The 12,059-nt window shown below is 36.5% G+C and overlaps 1 pseudogene; it reads right to left on the bottom strand.

Moving 5' to 3' along the window:
* Window positions 1-1,206: 1,206 nt before the first annotated feature.
* The window catches only part of LOC105739497, a 36,816-nt pseudogene continuing 25,963 nt past the window's right edge, over window positions 1,207-12,059 (bottom strand).

Genomic DNA, 12,059 nt, shown 5'->3' with positions numbered 1-12,059 from the left:
GAGAAACAAAAAAGAAAATAACCCCAGAAAATTAAAAAATAAAATAACAGTCTTAGCCATAACAAATAAGTAAGCACATTAAATATAAATGATCTAAATATACCAATTAAAAGACAGAGATTGGTAAGGTAGATTAAAAACATTACCCAACAATGTGCTGTCTACATAAAAATCACTTCAAATATAAAAATATAGGCAGATTAAAAGAAAAGGATGGAAAAAATATATCATGAAAACATTAGTCAAAAGAAAGTAAGGGTAACTACATTACTATGAGATAAAGTAGACTTTGGATCCAACAAAATTAGCAGAAACAGAAAGGAATATTATATGATGACCAAGAAGACATAGCAATCCTAAATTGTGTGCACCAAACAACAGACTGCAAAATATGTGAAGCAAAAACTGATAAATTAGGCTGGGCATGATGGCTCATGCCTGTAATCCCAGTACTTTGGGAGGCCAAGGCAGGCAGATCACTTGAGCCCAGGAGTTTGAGACCAGCCTGGGCAACACAGCAGAACCCTATCTCAAAAAACTTTAATTTTAAAAACCTGATAAACAAAAAAAATAAATAAATAAATAAATAAAAATAAAAACCTGATAAACTGGAAGGAAAAATAGGTAAATCCACAATTTTTTTCACTGTTCAAGGTTTATTGGGGGTTTTAGTTGGTATAACACTTGGATAGTTGGTTGCATTGTTTATATGTAGATCTTTTTACATTATATGGTAATGTGCGCTACTGATATATATAGTTCACAAAATAAGATCCTTTGGAACATTTATGCACAAGACATGCAATATTGGATTTGTACACTAGATCCCAGGATGTGACTGACTGGGAAAAAATGTTGGACTGAGCATGTTCAGTGAAGGAGCCAGGAAGTTATATATCACATGGTAAACATCCACCTGGCTCAATGCTGCATGTACAGCATTGGCAGTGGTGCCTCAGAGGTGGCAGAACTATTTCACACAAACCAGTTTAGGACTACACAAGATTAGTATCATCCAGCATCAGGATATAGCTGTGGATTTTACAAACCATTTCTATTTCTAACTTCAGGAATTGATGTTTTTCCCAGTCCATCTTAAAATATTACTGCTTTAATCACAGATCAGATAAAAAGGACAACACGCACAACCTCCAACTAAAATCCTGTTGTAGCATAGACAGTGAAATGCTATGACATCAGAAGACTTTAAAATTGCAGCTCTTTTTGGATCCCCCAAAGTGTATCTGCACTCTTCTTCAAACGAGCCTCTTCCTCAGGAGTCAGAGTCACCTTCACAAGGTCTGAGATTCCATTCTGTCCCAAAATGCAAGGAACACTAAGGAAGACATCATCCTTTATTCCATAGAGACCCTTAATCATGGTGGAAATTGGGTGCACCCGTCTAGGATTCTTCATTATACTCTCTACCAAATCTGCTACAGAGTCCAATGGCCCAGGATGTGTAGCCTTTGAGTTTGATCGCCTCGTAAGCATTCTCAACCACCTGCTTGTGAACCTCTTTCCACTGTTTCTTATCTGTATCAGTGCCTAAATCTGGGTGCAGAGTCTTCAGGAAGGCACCAGCAACATTCACTCCACTCCATACATGCACACTGGAATCTCCATGTTCCCCAAGGACCCACCCATGACAGCTTAATAGGTGAACTCCCAGTCTTTCCCCATCAGGTAATGGAATCGGGCTGAATCCAGATTGCAACCACTTCTAATAATACAGTTTTTGGGAAGGCCATTTATCTTCCAAGCCACGTAGGTCAAGATATCCACTGGATTTGAAACAGTAAGCAACTTGCAGTTTGGGCTGTGCAAATCCACAATTTTAATCACAGACTTTAACACCCCTCTCTCAACAACTGATAAAACAACTAAATAGAAAATCAGCAAGGTTATAGATTAACTCAACAACAGGATCTAATTGACATTTATAGAAGCCTCCACATAAAATAGCAGAATATATATTCTTTTCAAATACTCACAGAACATATACCAAAGTAGCCCATATTTTCGGCCATAAAACAAACCTCAACAAATTTAAAAGAATTGAAATCCATCCAGGGCATGTTCTCCAACCACAATAGAACCAAACTAGAAATCACTAGCAAAAAAAGATTACAACAAAATATCTAAACAATTGAAAACTAAACAATATGCTTCTAAATAACTCACGGGTTGAAGAGGAAGCCTCAAGAAAAATAAACAAATAGATTGAATGTAATGAAAATGAAGATACAGCATATCAAAATTTGTGGCCAGGCATGGGAACTCACACCTGTAATCTCAGCACTTTGAGAGGCCAAGGTGGAAGGATCACTTGAGCCCAGGAGTTTGAGACCAGCCTGGGCAACACAGTAAGACCCCATCTCAAAAAAAAAAAAATAGAAACGAAATTTGTGGGACACAGCTGTGTTGAGAAGGAAATTTATAGTACTAAATGCATACGTTAGAAAAGAGGAAAGTTCTCAAATAAATAATCTAAACTCCCACCTCAATAACCCAGGTTAAAAAAGAGCAAAATTAACACAAAGCAAGCAGAATGGAGGAAATAATAAAGCTAAGAGAAAAAAATCAATAAAATTGAGAACAGGAAAACAATGAAAAAAACAATAAAACAAAGAGCTAATTCTTTGAAAAAAAAATCAATAGAGTTAACAAACCACTGACAAGACTGACAAAGAAAAGGGAGAAGGCACAAATTATCAGTGTCAGGAATGAAAGAGGGGACATCACTACAGACCCTGAAGACATCAAAAGAATAAAAAGGGAATGCTAAGAACAACTCTAAACACATAAACTTAACAACTTAAATGAAATGGGCCACTTCTTCAAAAACCACAAACTACCACAACCCATCCAATATGAAGCAGATGAGTGAATAGCCCTCTAACTATTAGGGAAAATTAATGTATAATTTTAAATCACCACTCCCACCCCAACAACAACAACAAAAAAAAAACAGAGCTATCTAGAACCGATGATTTCACTGGAGAATTCTACAAAATTATTAAAGAGAGGCCGGGCGCGGTGGCTCACGCTTGTAATCCCAGCACTTTGGGAGGCCGAGGCGGGCGGATCACGAGGTCAGGAGATCGAGACCACGGTGAAACCCCGTCTCTACTAAAAATACAAAAAAACTAGCAGTCGCGGTGGCGGGCGCCTGTAGTCCCAGCTACTCGGAGAGGCTGAGGCAGGAGAATGGCGTGAACCCGGGAGGCGGAGCTTGCAATGAGCCAAGATTGTGCCACTGCACTCTAGCCTGGGCGACAGAGCGAGACTCCGTCTCAAAAAAAAAAAAAAAAAAAAAAGAGGAACTGACACTGATTCTATACAATCTCTTCAAGAAAATACAAGAAGAAAGAACACTTTCCAACTCATTTTATGAAACTATTATTACCTTGATACAAGAACAAAGACAGTACCAAAAAAGAAAACCACAGACCAATATCCCTTATGAATATAGACACAAAAATTTTTAACAAAATATTGGCAAATAGAACTCAGCAATATATAAAAAGAATTATACTTCATGATCAAGTGTGATTTGTTCCATGGATATGAGGCTGATTCAATATTCTAAAATCAATCAATCAATCTAATTCACCATCATAACAGGCTAAAGAAGAACATCATATGATCTTATCAAATGATGCAAAAAAATGCATTTTGCAAAATTCAAAATGCATTCATGATAAAAACTCTCAGAAAGATAGGAATAGTGGGAACTTCTCCTGCTTGCTAAAAACACCTACAAAAACCTACAGCTAACATTATACTTAATGGTGAGAGACTGGATGCTTTCTCACTAAGACTGGGAACAAAGCAAAGGTATTCACTCTCACAACTTTTATTCAACATAATGCAAGAAGTTCTAGCCAGTGCAACAAAACAAAACAAAACAAAAAGGAAACAAAAGGCATACAGAGGGAAAAGGATCTAGAACTGTCTCTATTTGCAGGTGTGATTGTCTAAACAGATTCCAAACAAATCTACGAAAAATTCCTAGAACTAATAAATGAGGCCAGCAGTGTTACTGGACATGAGATAAACATACAGGAATCAAGTGTATTTCTATATATTAGCAATAAACATGTAGACCTGGAAATTTAAAATACAGTACCATTTAAAATTGCTCAGAAAGTAAAATACTTCAGTGTAAATTTAACAAAACATAAACAGAACTTCCATACTGAAAACTACAAAATACTGATGAAAGAAATCTAAGGATGTCTAAATAAATGGAGAGATATACTATGTAAATGGATTGGAAAACTACACAATAAAGATGTCAATTCTCCTCAAATTTATGTACAGTTTCCTTTCTAAACCCTAGCAAGAATTTTATAGACATAGACAAGGTTATTATAAAATCTATACGGAAAAGCAAAGGAACTAGAAGAGCTAAAAACAGTTTTGAAAAAGAACAAAGCTACTATAATCAAGACTGTGTTTGTTGGTGGATAAATAGATGCATAGATCAATGCGATATAATAGAAAACTCAGAAATAGACTCACACAAGAATGTCCAGCTGATTTTTTACAAAAGTGCAAAAGCAATTTAATGGAGGAAAGACAGTCTTTTAAGCAAATCATGCTAAAACAGTTGTACACCCATAGGTAAAAAAAAAGGGGGGGTTGTTAAGGAGAACCTCAAGATAAGTCTCGCATCTTATATAAAAATTAACTCAAAATGGATTATGGACTTAAGCATAAAATATAAAAACTATAAAACTTTTAAGAAAAAACAAAATCTTCAGTATTTAGGAGGAGGCAAATAGTTCTCAGGTTTAACACTAATAGGAAAAATTGATAGGTTGGAGTTCATCAAAATTAAAAACTTCTGCTCTGCAAAAATATCCTGTTAAGAGAAAAAAAAATACAAGCTAAAGAGTAGGATCTAGTAGCATCTAGAAGATACAAAGAACCAAGGGTGAAAAAAATCCAATTAGAAAATGAGCAAAAGATATAAACAGACATTTCACTAAGAGGATACACAATGGCAAACAAGCACATGAAAAGATATTCAACATCATTAGACATTATGGAAAGGCAAATTGAAATTATGATGAGATATCACTAGGACATATCAAATGGCTACGATAAAAAATAGTGACAACACCAAATGCTTACAAGGATGCAGAGAAACTGGATCATTCATACATTGTTGCTGTCAATATAAAATGGCAGAGTCACTCTGGAAAACACCATTATGGTTTATTTTTAAAACTAAACATGCAATTACCATAAGACCTAGCAATTGCACTCCTGGACATTTATCCCAGAGAAAGACTTATGTTCACACCACCATACATGAAGGTTTATAGCAGCTTTATTTATAATAGCTAAAAGTTGGAAACAACCCAGATTTCCTCCAATGGATATACAGGTAAATAAACTGTGATGCATACCATGGAATACTAATTAGTAATAAAAAGGAATAAACCATTGATATACACAACAGCATGGATGAATCTCCAGAGAACTATTTTAGTTGAAAAAAACCAATCTCAAAGGTTATATACTATATGGTTCCATTTATATAACATTCTTAAAATGAAAAAATGTACATAAATGGAGAACAGATTAGTGGCTGCTAGGGGTCAAGGGAGGGGTGGAGACAAGAGGGAAGCAGATGTGATTATAAAAGGGCACATGAGGGATCCTTGTGGGGATGGAAATGTTCTGTATCTTGACTGTATTAATGTTAATATCCTGGTAATGTAAAACTATAGTTTTACAAGATGTTACTGTCTGGGGAAACTGGATAAAGGATATGTGAGATCAGGCTGTATCAATTCTTACAAGTGAATATACAATTGTCTCAAAATAAAAATATATATAATAAAACAAAACCATAGAAGGTCTTTGCACTTTCCAAAAGGGCTCAAAAAATAAAATCTGATGCTGCCCTTGTGCAAATAACAAATGGAAACCAAGAGTTTGCTCAGCTAAGGGCTGTCAATACTTTCATTCCAATGAAGGGAAATGGTAGTTTCTCCATGATCTGCTTCAAACATTGCAGTAGAGTTTAGTGATTCTGGGATGGATGAGAACATTTGACAGAGGCATTTGCTTTCATTTTTAAGTTTTCCTCCGAGGCAAAAAACAGCTTAAGAATTTCAAGAGCATATTGCTTTACCAAGGTTTTTTGTCTGACGCAACAAGCAATCTTGTAGAATGGCTCAAGACAATACTCCTATATTAGAGAAAATCCAATTTTGGTAAAGATCCAGATTTTTTCAGTTGAACTTTTACTCAGACGAAAGAGACAGACCATGTATTTTCAGGACATAAGGAACTATCTTAGCTTCTTTGACTCCCTATTTCCATGAAGAATCTTGACACAAAAGATAACTTCTAACTTTTATGTTACGTCATTTTCAATGATACAAGTAAAGTCCAAGAATATACAGATGTTGTCATATGCTCTTTTTGTGATATTTCCCAGCCTAAGATGGTATCAAGGGATAAATAGACAGATGGGCCAGGCACAGTGGCTCACACCGGTAATCTCAGCAGACCAAGGTCAGGAGTTCGAGACAAGTCTGGCCAACATGGTGAAACTCCGTCTCTACTAAAAATACCAAAATTAGCCAGGCATGGTGGCACGCGCCTGTAGTCCCAGCTACTCGGGAGGCTGAGGCAGGAGAATCACTTGAACCTGGGAGGCGGAGCTTGCAGTGAGCCGAGATCGAGCCACTGCACTCCAGACTGGGTGACAGAGCAAGACTCTGTCTCAAAAAAAATAAGCAGATGTTCATAATTATAGTGACATGACATGCTACATTCTCAATTCATATCAAAGAAAGCTGTTTTGGATATCATGTCAATGGAAACAATCATTGGACACTGAACTATATACTGCTTTGCATACTATTATTTATTTAGTATGAAAGCGTATTTTAATTAAAATATAATTTGTATGGAAAAACATCCTATGTTTGTGAATCAGACTTATTATTGTTCAGATGACAATATTCCCCAAAGTTATCTACAGATTTAACACAATCTTTATCAAAATCTCAGCTGACTTCTTTGCAGAAATTGACAAGCTGATCCTAAAATTCATATGGAAAATATCTAAATAGCCAAAATAACTTTGAAAAATAACAAATAATGCATTTGAAAGATTCACACCTCCTGATTTCAAAACTTAAAGCAAAGCTACAGTAACCAAGACAGTGTAGTACTGGCATAAGAACAGACATCCAGATCAATGAAATAGAATTAAAAGCTCAGAAATAAATCCCCATGTTTATGGTCAGTTGATCTTTGATCAAGACTATTCCATGGGGAAAGAATAGTCTCTTCAACAAATACTGCTGGGACAACTGCATATCCATGTAAAAAAGAATGAAGTTGGACCCCTACCCCAACCCACATACAAAAATGAACTCAAAATGGATTAAAGACCTAAGTGTAAATGCTAAAATTATAAAGATCGTAGGAGAAGACATGGGCATAAATCTTCAGAACCTTGGATTACACAATGATTTCTTGAGTTTGACATCAAAAGCACAAGCTACAAAAGAAAAAATAAGTAAACTGGGCTTCATCAAAGTTTTAAACTTTTGTGTTTTAAAGCATACCATCAAGAAAGTGAGAAGATAGCTCACAGAGTAGGAACAGATACTTTTGAATCATATCTCTGATAAGGTATTTGTATCCAAAATATATAAAGAACTTCTACAATTCAATAATAAAAAGACAAGTAACCCAACTAGAAATAGGCAAAAGATTTGAACAGACATTTCTTCAGAGATATCCAAGTGGCCAATAAGCAAATGAAAAGATAACATCTTAAGTGATCAAGAAAATGCAAATCAAAACCATAATGAAATATCATCTCATACCCATTAGGATGGCTACTAAAAAAAAAAACAGAAAATAACAAGTGTGGGTGAGGATGTGGAGAAATTACAGTCTTTATACACTGCTAGTGAGAATGCAAATGGTGCAATCACTTTGGAAGTTAGTCTGGCAGTTTCTCAAAAAGTTAAGCATAGAGTCATAAGACTATGACCATGCCGAGCATATACTTGGCAATTCCACTCCTAGGTATATATTCAAGAGAAATTAAAAGCATATGTCCACACAAAACCTTGTACATGGTAATTCATAGCAGTATTATTCAAAATAGCCAAAAAGTGGCAACAATACAAATATCTATCAACTGATGAATAGATAAAATGTGGTATACCGATTTAACGGGATATTTGGCAATAAAAGGAAATGAAGTAGTGATACATGCTACAATTTGGATGAACCTTAAAAACATTATGCTTAATGAAAGAAGCCAATCACAAAAGACCACATACTGTATGTATCATACGAAATGTGCAAAGTAGGCAACTCTATTGAAACAGAAAGTAGATCCGTGGTTGCCTAAGGCTGGTGAGATGAGGAGGAAATGGGGAGTGACTGCTCATGAGCAGTCTCTTCAGGGTAATGATAATATTCCAAAATTCATTGCGGTGATGGTTGTGCAACTCCATGAATATGCTAAATACGAGTGAATTGTAAACTTTAAATGGGTAAGCTGTATAGTAGGCAAATTATTATTGTTATTATTATTATTTAGATGTGGGGTCTCACTGTGTTACTTAGGCTGAAGTGTAGTGGCAAAATCTCAGCTTACTGCAGCCTTGACCTCCCTGGCTCAAAGGATCCTCCCACCTTAGCCCTCCAAGTAGCTGGGACCACAGGTATGCACCACCATGCCTGGCTAATTTTTGTACTTTTTGTAGAGATCGGGTTTTGCCATGTTGCCCAGGTTGGACTAGAACTCCTGAGCTCAGACAATCTACCCACCTCGGCCTCCCGAAGTGCTGAGACTACAGGCGTGAGCCACTGCATCTGGCCATGGTATGCAAATTATATTTCAATAAAACTGTTATAAAAATATGTATGTAGAATTTGTGCCTAAAAACATATGAGTTCATACTGACATAAACAAATGAGCAAATGAATGAATAAATAGGGGAAAGTAGGCAAATATTCTGTGCAGAACAATTCCAAATAATTTATGTAGATACTTGCCCTCAAGGAAGTGGAGTATAATGCTCCACTCCTTAAGCATGGGCTGTACATAGTGACTTCTATCCAAAGAGTATGTATAGAAAGGAGGAGGAAAAAGTAACCTTATGGTGGAGAAATCTGACAAATAGAACCTCAACCAAGTGATCAAGGTCAACATCATGCTGATAGCATGTACCCTTGATATAGTGAGAACAATAGTTTATCTCTGTGGTCTTCTTCCCAAAAATGCATAACCTCAGTCTAATTATGAAAAAAATAGACAATTCCCAGTTGAGAGACAGTCTACAAAATATCTGACCAGTGTTCCTCAAAACTGTAAAGCTCATCAAAAAAAGGAAAAATCTGAGAAATTATCATATCCAAGAGGAGGCTAAGGATATATGACAACTAATGTAACATAGGATCCTATATGGGATCTCGGAACAGAAAAAAGGTATCAAGAAAAAACTAAGGAGATCTGAATAAAGTATGAGCTTTAGTTAACAATAACATACTAATATTTGATCATTAATTGTGACAAATGTACCATCCTAATGTAAGACGTTTGTAACAGGGAAAACTGGGTGTAAAGTATATGAGAACTCTCTATACTACATTTGAAATTTGTCTGTATTATCTTAAACTGTTTTCAAATAAAATATCCTTTTTTACAAAAAAAGAAAACACAGAGAGCTCTCCTCTTTAGCCTCACAGAAGGCAAAGTTTCAACTTTCTTTGGTGATCTGTGTTAGTCAGGTCAGGATACTATAACAAATTGCCACAGAATGGGTGGCTTAAACAACAAACATTTATTCCTCACAGTTCTGGAGGCTGGGAAGTCCAAGATCAAAGCACCAGCAGATTCGGTTCCTGGTTATGTCTTCACGTGGCAGGGGTGATGGGGGGGTTCTGTCCTATCTCTTCTTATAAAGTCACTGATCCCATCATAAGGACTGTACCCTTATGACCCAGTGACCTTCCAAAGACTTCATCTCCAAATACCATCACATTAGAGATTATGGTTTCAACATAAATTCAACAAATTCTGGGGGACACAAACTTTCAGTTCATAGAAGTCGGCCCATATCCAGGTTAATTTGACACCAGCTGCTGCTGCCATTCATAGGGAATTGATCCCATGTTTGTCCTGGCTCCAAAGATTGTACCTCCTACTTCTACTCCAAAAAAGGTTGGTGACATCACCAAGGCAACTGATGATAGAAAAGTAAGATAGTAAGAACAGCCATGAAGTTTTTTTTTTTTTTTTTTTTTTTTTTTTTTTTTTTTTTTTTGTTAACAAGATCATTTTAATTGAAAGGAATAATATAAGAAACTACTAGAAAGAAATAGTAGAGCCTGTTTGTAGAACTAAACATATGAATGAAAGTATAGAATAAAAGTGGGAAATAAAACAGTAATAAGAAGTACAATACAAGGCTAAGAAATTTAGACCTTTTTTCATAAGCAATGGAAATCTATGAAAGGCATTTTGATCAAAAAATAATCTTATGAAAGTTGTCTGAAACTTACATTGGTAATGGTATACAAATAGATTTGGATTCTGTGCAGGGGGTGGGAGGAGTGAATGAATGTCCTAGTAGTTTAGGCAAAACGTTTATATGAGTTTGAATTAGCTGCTATGGGATGAGAAAAAAGAGATTAGTGCAAATTGACCACTTACTATGTGACAACTTTTGAGTTTTATCAGTTAATCATCTCAACCACCTATCTCAAAAAGTAACTATTATTTCCATTTTATATAAAGTTGATTAATTTAGTCATGATGACACAGTCGTGAATAGTAGTGCTGGGCCTTGAACCCCAGGTTCACTGATTTCTAAAGGCCACACTTCTAATCTCCATGACTTCTTTTTTTTTTTTTTTTTTTTTCATATCCATTAGGATGGCTACGGTTTTTTTTTTATTTTTTTTTTTATTTCTTTTTTATTTTTTTTTTTAATTGTACTTTAGGGTTTTAGCGTAGATGTGCACAATGTGCAGGTTTGTTACATATGTATCCATGTGCCATGTTGATTTCCTGCACCCATTAACTCGTCATTTAGCATTAGGTGTATCTCCTAATGCTGTCCCTCCCCCTCCCCCCACCCCACAACAGTCCCCGGAGTGTGATGTTCCCCTTCCTGTGTCCATGAGTTCTCATTAGAACAGCCATGAAGTTAACTCTTCAGAATTGGATAAGCAGGACTCTTTTCTGATTCTCAGAGCCTTCAAGGAAGCATCCAGTGACAGAGAGAAGCAGGAAAATATTGAGAAGGTAGAAATGTTACTATTGACAAGACAGTCAGCATCACCCTCATCACATGAGGCACAGAGCTTTGGCTGAAGATCTTCTCTGAAACAATAAGATGGCAGGGGTGGTGCTGTGCCCAATCTGTGGGCTACGATGCCCATGGCCCCATCCTCTCAACAGCACGTGACATCAGCCAAGTGGTCAAACATTGGTTAGCCAAGAGGCTCGAGGAGATTGTTTCAATAAACCATTCTACCACCATCAAAGTGAAAGCAGACATGACGTTATGTTGTTTGGTTGGATGGTTGATTGGTTGATTGGTTGGTTAGTTGGTTTTTTTGAGATGGAGTCTTGCTCTGTCTCCCAGGCTGGAGTGCAGTGGTGCAATCTCAGCTCATTGCAACCTCTGCCTCCCAGGATTAAGCAATTCTCCTACCTCAGCCTCCTGAGTAGCTGGGATTACAGGTGTGTGCCACCACACCCAACTAATTTTTATATTTTTAAGAAAGACAGAGTTTCACCATGTTGGCCAGGCTGGTCTCGAACTCCTGATCTCAGGTGATCTGCCTGCCTCGGCCTCCCAAAGTGCTGGGATTACAAGCATCAGCCACCACGCCCAGCCCATGATGTTTTTTAAATCTCTATTTCTTCTTAATCCAGGAGAGAGTGAGGTGAATCTACTTTTAGAAAAGGAATTCAGCATTGTATAGCAAGAAATGTTAATATTTCAGCTCATGTAAACCAGTAGTTTCACTGCTAGGAACAAAACCTGAGGAAA

This window comes from Nomascus leucogenys, chromosome 3, assembly GCF_006542625.1.
Source record: "Nomascus leucogenys isolate Asia chromosome 3, Asia_NLE_v1, whole genome shotgun sequence".
NCBI classification, from domain to species: domain Eukaryota; kingdom Metazoa; phylum Chordata; class Mammalia; order Primates; family Hylobatidae; genus Nomascus; species Nomascus leucogenys.
This window is presented reverse-complemented; position numbering and strand designations above follow the sequence as displayed.